The following is a 15,500-nucleotide window of genomic DNA, read 5'->3' as shown; positions in this document are numbered from 1 at the left end:
AGTCACCATAGAAGTGCCGCTGGGTCCCCCTCAGGGCATTGTTTCAGGGGGCACGGGATGCTTATTCGTCCCATTACTCATGAAGTTTCTTCCATGACTTGGGTAAGGAGGTGACTAGCAGGTGTCTGTGCTGTAGTTGCTGTTTCTCCCTTTGCAATGATTATGCACCCCAGATCCGTCACATAGCTTCTCCCCTGCTCTGTCCATCAGAGCCAGCTTTTTTTTTTCTTGCAGCCAAGAGCTCGGACAACAGCATCTCTTTACAGTGAGAGGACAGGGAGGACCACGGAGGACGTTTCCTGCTTTGGGTCAATAGCAGAACATGGTCAAGTCCTGCCTAAGCCCTTCATTTCAGTTCAGTTAATCAGTGTTTACATCCAAAGCTTTGTTTGGCTAAGTTTCCTTATCAGCATGTGCTGACATATTTTACAGGACCCCCTCTGAATAGCAAAGCCCTTCTAATCTGAGTGATTTGCCTCATAGGTTCCCCTTAATTAAAAGCTGATTCTCTTAGAGGAAGACTCACCTTCCTGCTGAATCCTTGGCTTTGCCAGGGAGGGGCTACCTTCTCCACAGCCACAGAGCACTGCCCGTTCCCAGGTGGTGGACTGACCACACCCTCCTCTGTGCTTCCTCTCTATTCCAGGTGTGGCACCTCAGGGCACCTGGACATTTACCTGTGGACCTCTTTGGTGACAGGACATTTACTGCCTTCACGTCTGCATGCTCAGCACCTGGTACAGTACCTCCCAGGGAAGGACCACTCCATGGATGCTTGTGAATGGAGGAATCCACAGAACCAGGTAGGATGGCCGCAAGTCCCCTGTGAAGGTAAGCTCCTTGGGATGTATGTGGAAGACTAGCTCGTGGTATTCAAGTGCCCGGTGGGTTCTTCGGAAACTGTTATGAGATTTACCCGGGAGGTGGCACCCTTGTGTCTAGGTGGCGTCTCTTTGGCTGCACTGGTGGAAGGGTGCGAAGGGGCAGGGCTCAGGCAGGGAGTCCACCCGGTGGATTCTGCTGTAGTCCAGGCGCGAGGTGGAGAAGGGCGGAGAGAATGAGGGCTTGTTCTAGAAGGCAATAAAAATGCTGCGACTCCTCAGTGGTCCCCTCTGTGCCAGGCTCTTCTTGAACATGGTATATCCGTTCCTCACACCAGCGCCGAGCAGTGGTTAGCTCAGCCTCTGCTCGTGAGGAACCGGAGGCTGACAGATCCGTGCACAGCGCAGACCTAGAGGCAGAGCGGGGCACAGATGGGGGCACCTGGCCCTGGAGCCCATGCACGCTCCCAGGAGCCTCGTACCCGACCTGGACGCCAGTCCGGTGGCCTCACTTGTGCCTCCGAGAGCCCTGGTGTGGCCGTGGCAGAACAGACACATCCTTGCCAGGCGCGTGGGTGCTGGGCCAGCTTGCCAAAGGGCAAGTACAGGTTGCAATTTAAATTCAGTTCTGCGGAAGAGGGGGCTCAAGGGACAAGGTCTGGAGTATCACACATGCAGGACAGCAGCTGGGGTTGGGGACTGCCACGCCCCGTTGGTCCTGGTTGTAAATGTAGCCCGTCTGAAGCTGTGTGGGTACACTAATCCACTGGAGCTGGGGTGGAAGCTGGGGTTCCTGTGCCCTGAGGGCAGTGTGGGCTGAAGCAGAGAGAAGGGTGAGATTGGACAGAGCTCCTGGGTCTCACCACCCACCCTGGAGGGCCGGCCCTGGGCAGGCGTGCTCACTGTCCTCTGTCCACCTGACCTGAGACTCTTTGCCTCCCGGGCTGCAGGGCCAGGACTAGAGAGGAGCCAGGTGCAGGGTTCAAAAAGGTGCTTGCTCTCAGGGTGCGGGACTGGCAGGCGTCACTTAGCCTAGGCCCTGCTGGGCTGTCCCAGGGAGGCTGTGCACTGGGGTTAGGAACAGATGGTTTGTATGGCGCCTACTAGTGGGAAGTTTATGCTACTACAAGTCTTTCTCATTTCCCACCACGTTTCTTCTCCAGTGTTACTATTTCACGAAACTTTGATGCTTGAAGCTTAACCTTGTGCTTTTGACCATTTGAGACTCTGAAGATCCATGTTGTATGATAATTTGTAACTTGGTGGAGGTATACTTTGAATTTCAAGGCATGTGCGACTGGCTTGCCGGGGCCAGCACTGCACTGGGGAGCGAGCCACAGGCGGCCCATTGCTGCCCCGCTCGGCCGGCGGCATCTCCGCATTATCGTGCGACAGTGAAGAGTAGCTGCTGCCGGCTCTCAGGGGCGGGTTCCGGCCGGACAGCGTGCTCCATGCTCTGCAGGCAGGATCTCGGTCGTTCCTCGTGAGCAGCAGCGGCACCTTATTGTGCAGAGGAAGGGAAGCTCAGAGGCGTTGGGCAGGCGTCCCAGGGGGTCGCAGGCAGCCAGTGGCGGGGTCAGGACTCGATCCAGCTGCTTCCCACCAGAGCCTGTGCTTCTTGTTGCTGGAGAGGCTGCAGTGTCACCTCCTCCGTGGTCAGGAAGGTTCCTGGTACTGCCGACTGCCACAAGGATGGCACCGAATTCCTTTACTCAACAAATGTTGGCAGACCCCCTCCCTTGTGCTGGGCTTGGGGCTTGGATGGTACAGTCATGGCAGCGGACCAGCAGGCCCACACAGCCCTGCCCTCACAGGGCTTCCGTTCCAGTGGCCGGGGCAGGTGATGACCTACACGTCAGCAGACATACTCTTCGTGGGGTGGGGACAAGTGCTATGGAGGGAAACAGAGCCATGGAAGTGTGGGGAGCTCAGGGCAGGGCTGGTTCAGTGTTAAATGCGGGCACGGGGACTCCCACAGAGAAGGCAGCACACACGCCAAGGCTGAGGGGAGGCGTGTGCCTCGCACTGGGCAGAATGTGCCAGAAAGAGGAACAGCCATGTGCAGGCCCTCGTGCAGGTAGTGCTGGGCATTCAAGGACAGCCAGGAGGCCAGGGAGTCGACTCGGTGGGAGACTCAGAGGAGGGTGTCAGGAGGGGCGGCCGGCAGGCCACAGGGGCAGCCGCAAGGGCTCACAGACCCCTCTGCAGACTTGCCCTTCCCCTGCGGTGGGCGGGAGCCGTGGGGAGCTGGGCGGCACGCAGCAGATTTGCTCTCACTCAGTGATTTGCGTCCATGGGGAGCACTGGCTGCAGGGGCAAAGACAGGACCCAGGGGCCCCGCGGGAGCTGTGGCAGGCCTCACTGGAGAGGGGACGGTGGCCTGGACAGGGGTTGGGCAGCGTGGTGAGCAGTGGCCAGACTGGACATATTGTTAAGGCAGAGCTGTCAGAGTTTGCTGGCCAGTTGGATGCAGGCCTCAATGTTGAGTTAATGTTTTTTATGCCATCTTAAAAGGATTGTTGAAGGTCTAACAGGGGTTCCTTGGGTCTTCTGATGATGCTTCTCTGCATTTAGAGGCTTTGACTCCACACATGTCTAAAGTACATGTGACTAAAGTACCTGGCTTTGGACTTGGATCCGGAACAGGGACTGAGAAGATGCTGCCAAGAGCTAAGGAATCTGAAGAGGTAGCTCATCTCTGAGGAGGTGAGAAGCCGGGAACTGCCCTGGGAACATGCCGAGGTGGTGACAGCTGCCTTCTGTGCTGGAAAAACCAGGGACGCGTTGTACCAAGAAGGAGGTGCCTGTGCAGGGGGCGGGGGCCCGTCTTGGCAGCAGAGGCCCACAGATATCTCTTGTTTCCGAGCAGCAGGTCTAAGAAGTGCCACATCCGTGTGCTTCAGGATGGAAGGGCAGGGCCGGGGGGCCCAGACTCGCGGCTCCGCTGGCCAGGCTGGTCATAGGAAACTTCTCAGAGTGGTCATTGTGGCTGTTGGTTTGCTGAGGGCGGCCAGCATGCAGAGCCCCTTGTGCGCAGGAGTGGGGGCTCTGCCTGGACAACCGCTCCCTGCCGTGGCATTTCCAAGCCTGATGGGCACTTCATTTCATGTCTGGCCAGAGTGGAGCGATCTCCAGATTCAGAGTTAGAAACCCCCATTTCTAATCCCTCACAGCCGAGGGCCCTTGAGCCAACCACAGTCTCTTCATACCCCCTGCTTTTCTATCTGTGCCGTGCAGGCCTATTGCCCACCACTGGTCGCCCTTATTCGAGGCCCCTTCCTGTGGGAGGAGTGTACTCGTGACCATGTGATCTGCTCTGACCAATGCAGCGTGTGCGAAGTGACATCTGACACTGGTAAAAGCTTTCTAGCTGCAGTGTGCAGCTTGCCACGTCTCCTCTCCGTGGTCTGTGGTTGTGGAAGCGTGGACTCGTCGCAGCCTCTGCCAGCCTGGACCCCGAGGAATGACAATGTGCAGAACCCCCTGCCCACCTCGATGAATAGAGAAGAACGCGTGAGAAATCAACTCTGAAACCGCTAGATTCCTGGGCCTCCTGGTACCATGCTGTACCACAGCCCGTACCGACAGACGCAGGGTCACCTTGAGGACTGGGCGCAATCCTTCCCTCCAGTCCAGGCTGACTTGTACCAACTCTTGGTCAGCAGAAACATTGCCTCCTCTGTGAGGTCCTTTGTGACCCCCTTGATCAGCTCTGTCTGCTTGCACTTGGCCAGGCCCAGACTTAGTGCTCAGAGACGGACCATAGGACCAGCACATGCGAAGCCTGGTGCAGTCATGACAGCCTTCCGCTCTTCTTTTATCACCAGCGATTCCTTGATCAAATGTCTCTTCCTCCTGCAGGGGCTCCATATTTGGAAAGACTTCTGTCTACCAAATGAAGTGCATTTATTACAAAGCAGTTCGTTTGGCCTCTTCTCATTAGGGAGAGACACGTGTGGCTGCTGATAAGAACGTCTGATCAGCAGGAGATAATCACGGTGACCACAGCAGTGGACGCACTCCCAGCCCCGAGCTAAGCGAACAGATGCCAGCATTCCTGCAGCTTCCCGGAGTCCTCACCTAACAGTCGCTCCAGCCAAAAGGACAGAGAGTGTTTATTGAACAGGAGGCCCCACGGGAGGCTTTCCTGGGGTGGGGCAGGTGGCTCAACCCTGTCACCCAGACTCTGACCATTGTTTCCCACCTCTGCCCTTCTTAGCCTTCATCTTCCCAGTCGTGTGCAGCTGCTCCGGGGCCAGCAGTGCACCGAGGCTGGGTCAAGGGGCAGAGCTAGCAGGCTCTCCTCTCCAGTCAGGCACTTTCACCTGGAGATCCAAAGCTTCCTCAGAAACTCCTCCGACTTTGCATTTTGTTCCTTTCGTCTGAACTCGATTCCATACCCCTCCCCCTCCCCTGAGCTGCAAGGAATTCTGGGAAAGGGAGTATCTGGTGAAAGATCCTGGCATTGTCCTGGGTCATCGCCTGGGCCTGGGATACGGCCATCCCGGGCAAAGCGTGGTCCATGAGCAGGAGACAGAGTGGGGAGAGCAGATTCCAGGTGAAGAGTAAACATGGTGCTGTGTCCGCCGCAGACAGCAGGAGCTCCTGGCCACCCTGCCTCGTCCTCGCTGGTACAGTCGAACCCCCTCATCTGATGGATGAAGAGAAAGAGGGCCCAACAAGGGGCGGGGCCGAGGCCTCCTCATGACTGGGGGGCAGGCAGGGGTCCAACCATGTCTCAAGATCTCCCCTCCCTTTTACAGACAGAGCCTAGACCCACAGCCCAGGCAAGTGGCCGGGCACATGCAGCGGGGCCAGAGCCAGGCTCTGCAGCGGGAGCAGCGGGAGCAGCGGGAGCAGCGGGAGGCAGGCGACGGGGTTTCCACCCCGTTCTGTTTCTTTCCAGCTGTGCCGTTGGGCGGGCCACAGAGCCTGTTTGAGGCCTGGTTTTGTTTCAGCCATCTTCACTGAACTCGATGTTCCCGGTGGGGACACTGAGACCCGGAGACCTGGAGTGACTTGCCCAAAGCCAGACAGCCTGTGAGTGGCAGAGCGAGGCCTGCAGAAACTCAGGGAATCTCATTTCCTCTTTGGGGTTCCCCACCCCCGAAAGATGTGTTTTGGGGAAGCGTTTCAGGTGTGTCCTGGGTAAGGGGTCAGGCCCGGGCGCCCTCATTGCTGGTAGGACATGCCCATCTGTTGTGTCGGGACCAGTCCTGGCTGTTCAGGTGTGTTCTGCCAAAACCCGGCTCTCCGGTTGTGTTTGCCAGGTGGCCCTTGGGAGGTAAATAAATCTGCGCATCATGCGTCACTGCAAAAAGTGCTCTAATCAGAGCGTCAGTGAATCACTCACAGCAGCAGTGACAGGACAGTCAGAGCCAGTTTTTCAATATGAACAGAACAATGTGCTCCAGCTCTGCCTGCGGTCCCACCCTGTCTGAGTGTCACTGTCTCCAGGAGACGGTTTGTCAAATGCAGATTCCCGGGCTTCATCCCTTCAAAGCCCAGACCCACACGAGTGTATCTTTGCTACGTTTTCTCAGGGATTCTGATAATCAGCTTAGTATTTGAGCAGCTAGGATGGAGTTTCTTGAAGCAGCTCTCAGACGTCTCGGAACTGGGGTTTGTTCACTTTGCTTTTGGACAGGTGTGTGTCAGCACCAGGTGGGGAGAGGTAACTCAGCAGCGACCAGATGGTCCAGCCTTCTCAGAGGCCCTACTGCCCATGGATCTCGTAATATATAAATAGATTTTATTTGCTTGACAACAGATAGTTTGAAAAGCATATATTCCTTATTAGGAGACCAAAAAGTGAGTCTTGAGTGTTGTTCCCGTGCCAGCCAAAGAGGGGCGCCGTCACAGCAGTGCTCAGAGGTGTTGCGCTGAAGGCTGGATGTGCTATCGTCAGCCCGGCTGGGCTGCGTTCCACGGCGCTGGGAGGCACTTCAGTCGTCACAGCTGAGAGGGCTGGGGTGCCGACATCCAGCGGGTAGAGATCACGGTGCTGCTGCACAGCCTGCTGTGCATACAGCTGCCCCCCCAGCAAAGAGTGGCCCCCGAAGCTGATGCCGCCGGGACAGGGAAACCCTGCTCCGCAGGCCCTGATTCGGGCTTGAACGTCATCCCTGCCCAGCCAGTCTTTTAGGTTAGGGGGGGTGGTGGTGATGGGCGTCAGAATGTCCATCCCTCTAGGATGCTGCTGCGTGACTTCAGGTGTGAAACCTCCAGCGGGGGAAGACCTTCTGGTCACCGCTCCATTCATATGTGGCCGTCACAGCCACCAGGTAACCAGTTGTCTCCTCTCTGGGTTCTGGAGCTCCAGAGACCCCTGGGGCTGCCGCCATCGCTACCCCCCCACTGTGTGGCCCTGGGGCTGCCTGTGCCCTGGGGGCCTCATGAGCTCTGTCTGACCCCTCTCTCTCCCTCTGCTAGGAGACCTCACTCCTGTCCCCTCCTCTCTGGCCTGTGTCAGCATCCACTTGCAGTCTCTTGTCAAGCAGTCTTTACTGGGAAGTTCTTTGTTTTGGGAAGGCTTAGAAGAAACCCTACAAATCTGAAAAATTCTCCGAAACCCAGGAGGGGTTTTAGGCCTGTGTCCCCAGTCATGCATATTCCAGAAGGTGTGGCGTGGTCGGAAGTGCGCTGCCAGGAGCCGGAGTCCCGGTGAGAGTCACTGCTCACCAGCAGCTGCTGTGTGTCCTCGGGCAGGTGGCTTCCCTTCTCTGGTCCCCACTCTATACCTTCTGTGTGACAGGGCTGCTTGAGAAGAGTCCTCAGGTCCCTTCCTGGTCCGACGGTGACAACTCTGCAGTTGGCAGAAATCTGTCCCCAGGAGGCACCTGCCAGAGCACAGCCGGTGAGCCACAACCCACACTGGTGGTTTCCTCCCAGCCGGGAAGAGGGGCACTCAGGCTCGTCCTTCCGGCAGAACCCCACCCCCATGCCGATGGGTGTCAGTTCCGGCATTGATGAGGTGCCCGTAAATCTTAGAAATAATAAATATCGCATTACTCTCCTGATGAGGTGTCTTTAAGTGCTATTTCAAAATGCCGTCATTGCTGGGCTGGATTTATAGCGAGGACTCATTTTAATCTGAGAATCTTTCATCTTTTGCAAGTGCCTTGTTGGGCTCTAATCAGATTCCTGTAAATCCCTTAGTGCAGCTGGTGAGGAGGCTGTGGGGGTCCCCGGGAGGTGCGGTCCCTCATCCCGACAGGGCGGATGCTGTTTTCCTGACCTGTGGTCATCAGGAAAGGCAATGAGTGGTGGGAAGTCTTGTTGCTCAACGCCAACTCCACTGTCACGTCAGAGAAGCGGGCTCTGGGACGCTGAGGCCTCGGCTGGACAGGCAGGGGGAACCCCCATGTCTCCCGGGGACTCTGCTTCACCTGCAGGACAGCAGTCCGCTCTGACAGACCAGGAGGCCAGAGCTCTGCAGGGCCACTCCCACTGGTGTCCACACAAGACACCAAGTGTTGCAGACGGGGCTGCCGCCCTGCCCGGTCCCTGCCAGACCGGCACAGCCGCAGGGCTTCACCTGTCAGATGTTGGTGATGACGAGACGTGGGGGCGGGTGGTGCAAGGACGGAATGAAATCCTCCAGGAGAAGGGCCGGCGCCCGGCCCGCACACCACCAGGGTTAACAAGCAGGAGGTGCGTGTGCTGATGCAGTCTGTGCCCTGTTCTACCGCTCACAGAGGATCGCACATTGGCACCATCCCCGTGGTTTCAATGAGCGACAGACCTAAGGGGCTGAAGACTAACCCCAGCAGGGAATGAGAGGGAAGGCTGACTCTGGCTTTCACTGCACTTCCTGGGTTCTCAGGAGACCAGATGTCCATCTGGCAGGGACAGTCCTGATTTAGTCCTGTTAGGTTGCAGTGACAATGAATGCCCCCCTCCACTCCTAAGAGAGCACTGGTCTGACGCTAAGCCGTGTGACCCCCCTACCCACAGGCAGCCCCATGATCAAGGTTTTGATGAAGAGACACAGAATCTTGTCCGACGCTGGAACTCTGGATTCTGAGTCAACACAGTTTGGTCACTCGGTAGCTGGGTGACCCTGGGCAAACCATTGTACTTAATCTCCACGAATTCCAGGTTCCTCGCCTCTACAGGGAGGACAAAGTAGGGGTCCCCTCACAGGGTCGTGGTGAAGGCCAGAGATACATATCAAAGGCTTGCCTGCCACCGAGCAAGCGCCCATCATCATTTGTCAGGGATACTCGTTCTTCTGGAAAAATAATGACTTACTCAAAAGGCTTCGGAGCCACACTTTGGCAGGCTCAACCCATCAAGAAGTTCAAGAGGTAAAGAATGCCACTGCCTCATAAATAAAGAGGGTCACCTTTAGACATACAGTCGGCAGGGGCGGCAGGCGGTTCTTGGTCATTACAGATGCCAACTGAGAATGTTGACACGGGTGAAATTTCACCCTCGGCTTCCTTCAGAGTCACCGCTGACGACTGCTGATGATGGGTGGCCGTCCCTTCCACCCCGGGAACGTGCTGGAGATTCGCAGTTGGTTGGCACTGGATGAAAGACGTCGATGGCTGTATTGAACTGGACTGGAACAAGGCTGGCAGGGTGAAGTTGCTGCGACCTTGGCTCTTCATTACCCTCCGAGTTGCTCTCCTGCTGAGCCTGCCTCTCCCGCTCCCTCCCCATGCACGCACAGGGCAGCGGGCACCGGTGGGGTGGGGAAGGGTGACTTTGCATCTCTGCACGCAGTCCTGAGGCTCCAGAACTGCAGCGCTGCAAAGGGCTCAGCCTGGCAACCACTCTCACTCCACATGGGGAAAGCCCAGGGCAGAGAGAGCTTACAGAAGGTGCTCCAGGTCACAAAGCAAGTTCATGGGTCAGGAGGACCTGGGGCCTCTGGCTTGTGGCCAGTCTTCCTTCTGCAGCCCCAAGCTTGGCGAAAGTCTGCTCGGACAGGTCCTTCGGGCACACCAGGCCCTCTCCCAGCCCCTTCTCAGACTTGCTCGGCCGTGGTTAGCAGCTCTATGCTCAGCTGCGATGACGAGGGAGGTGGAGCTGAGAAGCAGGTGCAAAAGTCACGGGTGAGGAAGAAGTCGCATCCTTGGGGAGAGGTGCCTGCCAGTCTGCGGGTGGGGACCGGAGCCCAGGCATACATGGTCGCCCTTGCTCTTGTGGCTGTGTCTAATGCTGCTTGCTTTAGTTTCTCTTGGGGGTTTCATTTTGAAGCTATTGAGGCCAACTTTAAAATTTACAAGTGGTTTCTGCCTCCTGGGTTGGAGAGTGGAGTGTGTCTTTTGGACGAAATGCCCCCTTATTCGGGAAAGATCGTCCCAGGTTTGCAGGTTGAGGAGTCATCTCGCCCTCGGGTTGGGAAAGCACCCTCAGCGCTCTCTAGGGCCCGGGGTCAGCGGGGCTGGCTGCTGAGACTCAGAGATGCCCAGGGGTCCTGAGAAGAGGGGGATGGGGTAGGGGGGCTTTCCCTGCCTTGTAGGGAAACTAGGCGGGAAACCGGCCATAAGAGACCAGAAGATGGGGCGTAGGCCCCTTGACTCTGAGAATGGTCACCGGTCACAGTCGTGAGAACACTGTACTGCACCTCAAAGGGGTCCCCGAGGGAACGGAGATGCCTGATCAGCCCCAAGGAGTTGGGTGCCCTGTGGGGAGGCAGCAGCGTGCGGGTCCTCGGCTGAGGTCCCAGCCACACGGTGAAGGCCGAGGAGCTCACACGGTAACTCGGTGATAAATGGAGGGCATTGTGGCCCTTCTCTTAAAGGGGAAAGCGATGAGCTCCGAGATGCCCCTGGACTCGCTACCATCTCTCTCCCCAAGCTGCCACAGCTTCCTGCTCAGCAGGCTCTCCCTGCCCGCCAGGTGGCCCGGGGCCGAGAGCAGCATCAGCATCAGGATCCCGGTGCCGTCTCGACGCATCTGTTCGCCATCTGTTGGCACACGTGTCTCTTCCTGAATCACCCCGGCTACTTGGGGCTACACAAGAACCACGAACCACAGCGGCAACAAGGGGGTCTCCAAGCAGAAATCAGACGTCTTCACAGGAACGAGAGGGCACGGAGGCTAGAGAGGCCACCCATGGATGCCCACTGCCCAAGCACGTGACCCCGGTTACTGAGTCAGCCCCACAGAACCTCAGTTTCCTGTGGACAAAAAGATAGTTACAGAATGGGAACCTGGCCGAGGTGGGGGGCACCTCAAAAGGGGTGAGCATACAGAGAGCCTGGGGCCCTGTCTGAAGGGGAAAAGGAATCAGGGGGTCGCATGAAATAATTTCCTTCCTTTCAGACTTAATTTCATTTTTACTATATGGGGATTAGTCCTCTTTCCTTACAGAAACGTGTGAGCAATATCTTTGTCAGGACACCCATGTGCCTCCTTCTGAACAAAGAGAATGTGTTGCGCCCCCCAAGTTTGGAGGCGTCCAAGGTGAGCAGTGCTCTTCAGCACACACGCACCTCGAAGGCGGGCCGGCAGTGGAGGCTCGGGAGCTCTCAGACGGCCTCGAAGAGCAGTCCGAGTTATAGAAAGAATGTTCGTGGTTAAAAATTAAATGTTGGTTTAAATATTTAATTGTTCCATTTTCCCCCCTGCCTGGCTGTTAATCTGGTACTAAAAGAGAAGGGGCCTGATTTACGGCCCCGACACCAGCCTTCTGAGCTCACACGTCTTTCTTTGGAGTGATGATCGTTTTAAATAGGTGTCTATTTTCCGAGCACCAGTGCTATTCCAGGCATCAGGACGGGTGCTGTCTGTCCGTCAAGTCATTTCCTCACAGCCCTATCTCTGCACACAAACCACAGCTCCCATTCCACAGGCGAGGGGACTGAGGCTCTGAAAGGTTGTGTGAGTTCGGCCAGGGTGACGCAGCCCCCCTGGGGGAGAATGGACATCGGTCCAGGTGTGTCTGAGAGCAGAGGCCAGGCTGTGACTCTGATGAGGGTGGCCAGGGCCTGGAACGCCCTGACACTGGCTGGGAGGTTCTCAGAAAGGGTGAGGAGCTGTTGGAGTGTCCTTCAGACCCCCACGTGTGCAAGGCAATGCTGGACTGTAGAAAAGGTGCGAGGCCTCTGGGTGGAGGGACCCGGCTGCCCACCTGGTCCCATCGTTGCTCTCACAGAGGACCGTCCCTTCTCACCTCGGGAACACACTGGCTGGTCTTTGCCCAGCCCCTGGGCTAGAGCCAGAATGCATGACACGTGCATGACCTTTGACTCCCCAGGAGGTCGCCTGACATACAGGTGTGGTTTTCTGCAGAGGGCAGGAGGTCCACAGGGTCTAGGAGAGCAGATGACCCAGTGGTTTTGGTGGGTGGTCTTGGAGCAGCAGAAAGGGAACAGGCCCGGGGTCAGACTCTGTCCCCGATAACCCCTGTGAGACCTTGGGCGGGTCACCGGACCTCACTGAGACTCTGTACTGCATGCAGACAGTGGAGATGAGGAGGCTTTTACTGGGCTTGTTGAAAGGATAAGTGGGACCGTAGATTGGTTAATACTTTACTTCATAAAGTATTTGAGGCATTCTATCAGAGTTTATGTAGTGAAAGAGGAGTAATAGAGAAGGAGAGGAGAGGTAAGGTGAAAGCAAGTGTGTAAGTGTGGACACCTGGGGATCCCAAGTGGTCCTGCAAGTCGGGCTGTGACTGGGGGGTCCGCCTCCTGCTGGCCGACGCAGACAGTGAAGCGCCGTCCGCGACGTGCACGCCTCCGGTTTCCCTGCATTCCAGAGGGGACATAACACACGGGAACATTCCTGCCACAGTATCGGCGCCCGTTACTGATACTTCTCTTCCTTTTTCCCCAGTTTGGTGTTTCCCTTGCAGATACCCTGTGGCCACTGGCCAGTAGACTACAGAGTATCAGCACCGCCTAACAGGCCAGGGTGCTGTTACGGGCACACGGCAGGACGAGGTGACCGGGGGTTCCAGGTCCCTGGGCTGCCCCCCAGGGAAGCCAGCCCCACCTCCCACCATGAGGGAGACTGGGGTGCGGGGCTGTGTTTACTTCCTGTTGATGGAGCCACCGCACCGGGTCAGGCCCTGAGCTAAACAAGCGTCCCTGCTCACCTGTGGTACTCACGCCAGCCCTTTGACGGGGACGCTTTAACCCTGCCCATCGTAGAAACGGCAAGTGGAGCCTGAAACGCAGTCACCGATGCCTTTACAGTCATGTCCATGGAGGGCGGGGCCGCAGGTCCAGCACAGGAGCCCTGGGTTGGAGGCCCAAGGCCTTGCCCGGGAGCCGCCTCGCTTGCCTTCTTTCCGTGTCCTTCTGATGGAGGCGGCAGAGGGGACCTTGCCGATGGCACATCTTTGGAGTTTCTAAGCGACCCCCTGGAAAGACAGGAGCTACACTCGCACAGCCCGTGACCCCAGTGACCTGAGAGTCATCCACCCTCTACTCACAGAGTGGTCATTGTTCCCACCCCAGGCCCTGGGGTGCAGCTGTGGCACAAACAGACCAAACTCCTGTTCTCTGTGCAGCTCCCGTCCCACGGAAGAGGCTCATCCCAGGACCAGACTGCAGGCACAGTCGTTCTTGTCCTCTGTCACTCAGAAAACGCCCACCGCTCCTGCTGCCCCACCGCGGTCTCCACTCCCACCCAGGCGAGTGGCGTGATAGTCGTCTTCTGCGGAGCCAGGAAGTCTGACCCCTACTTCCTGTACGTGATCTCATTTAACTTCCACACGGACCCTGGGAGAAAGGCAAATTGGGCCTTTGTAGAAGATGAGCATGGTCAGGCCTGGAGACGCCGGGAGCTGTGACTGGAGCTGGGTCAGGCTGGACGTGAAGGCCACTCCTCCTCTGTCGTGCGGTGGTGCCTCACCCAGGCTCTGGCCTCGGCTCTGCCGCTCACCAGGGCTGTCGACTTGGAAAAATAGCCTATCAGCTGGCGGCTTCAGTTGCTCCTTCTGCAAGATGACTCATGAGGTCCTTTTGAGTCTTGTGGTCTCTGATGGCCAGTCTCCTGAGAAGGACAAAAGTGGGGGTTTCGAGAAAATGCCTGAAGCTTCTACAGAGGCCTCTGGGCTGGAGAAATGGAGGAGCCTGCTGCTTTCAGTGCCCACCTGCCCACCCACCCCGAGAAAATGAAGGCAATTAGAGCTGCCTCTGTGAAGAGGACGATGGCCCACGGAATCCACAGGGGTCGCCACCCTCCTGCCAAGGTCAGCCTGCATGCGGAGTTCAAAGTCGGCCACCTGACAGCTGAGGTGCAGGCAGGATAGCCATCGCCCAGGTAACTGAGAGCTTGCTTTGCTGCCCCTGAAGCCTGGCTCCTTCTGAAATCACTCAACTTTTGAGTTTGTGGTGACCTTACACAAACCATGCATCTAATTAGAACTAATTAGGGAGGCGACTCCGTGTCCGCAGAACTAATCCTGGAAAGTAGCCAAGGAAAGCTGCTCCCACCTCTTGTGCCGCCTGGGAGAGAGGTGCCTTGGACCACGAGGGGGAAGCTCAGGAAGTTCTCGTCCCTTTGCAGACGTCAGGAAGTTTGCGTGGAGGTGTTTTCGTTGGGTTCCATCATAGCTGTTTTTGTGGATCTTAGTGCGGTAGTGCAGCGATACCCAGAAAGGGCTCCGACTTCGATGCCCGGCAGGCCTGGAACTGGGCCCAGGCTCTGGCATCCCCACCTGTTTGGGACAACCCCAGTGAAGGTGACAACAGCTGCTGTGCTGTAGGTTGACTGAGAAATGACCTTGATTCCCACCCTGGCCATGCGAACTTGCCGCTCCTCCCACGAGGATGGCTGGCCTTGTGACTTGCTTTGGTCAATAGGATGTCGCAGAAGTAATGTCGGTCAGTTTCCAGCCTGGGCGCCAAGAAGCCTTGCACATTCCCATGACGCCTTTTGGACCCCTGATGCTGCCATGGGAACCAGCCTGGCTCCCCTGCTGGAGTAAGAGCGACCACATGGAACCAGCTGGAATTTCCTCAGCCCAGCCTGTTCCAGTCTGCCCAGCCGAGGGCGATGCCGGTGAGGGGGTGCCGCCCGCTCACATGACCTGGCCTTGGGGGATACAGTGAGCGCTTGTTCCCAGCTGGTGCCCAGTCAGTCTGGGCTGCCGTAACAGGGTGCCACAGCTGGGGAGGTTGTGAAGCACAGAAATTCATCTATTTCTCATGTCTCTGGAGTCTGGGAGGTCTAAGGTCAGGGTACCATCGGGGTTGGGTCCTAATGAAAATCTCTCTCTGGTCTGCAAATGGCCGTCCTGTTGCTGTGTCCCCACGTGGCAGAGGGGGCGGGGGGGGGAGAGAGAGAGAGAGAGATTGCAATTGCATGGGAGTTTTTTATGGGCAGCACATGTGTTTGCCAGCCCACTTCTCTGAGACAGTCATATTGCTTAATTTTTACAATAAATTTTACATATTACCTAATTTTTGCAATCACATTATCTGATCTCTACAACAGCCATATGAAGTAGGCATTGCCTGCCTTTTATGGGCCTGGAGACTGAGGAAAAAAGAGCTTAAAAGAAGTAGCTGGGCGTCTGCAGCCAGCACTCGGACCGGGGGCGATCTACCTGACTTCGAAGCCTGGGCTTCTGTACCTCGCCGATCATAGCTGGGCTGGGCTTTGGTCCCTGCCCCGCCTGCCTGGAGGAGAGCGGGGAGACAGGCGCTGGGTCCTTCCTGCCTCCCGCTTGTAAACAGGGAAGGTGGAGTTGTCCGACTCCCGTTCCCAGAA

Source organism: Artibeus jamaicensis, unplaced genomic scaffold (genome assembly GCF_021234435.1).
Source record: "Artibeus jamaicensis isolate MK-2021 breed Jamaican fruit bat unplaced genomic scaffold, CSHL_Jam_final scaffold_916, whole genome shotgun sequence".
In the NCBI taxonomy this organism is placed as follows: domain Eukaryota; kingdom Metazoa; phylum Chordata; class Mammalia; order Chiroptera; family Phyllostomidae; genus Artibeus; species Artibeus jamaicensis.
The sequence above is the reverse complement of the archived record's forward strand: the minus strand, read 5'-3'. Positions refer to the sequence as shown.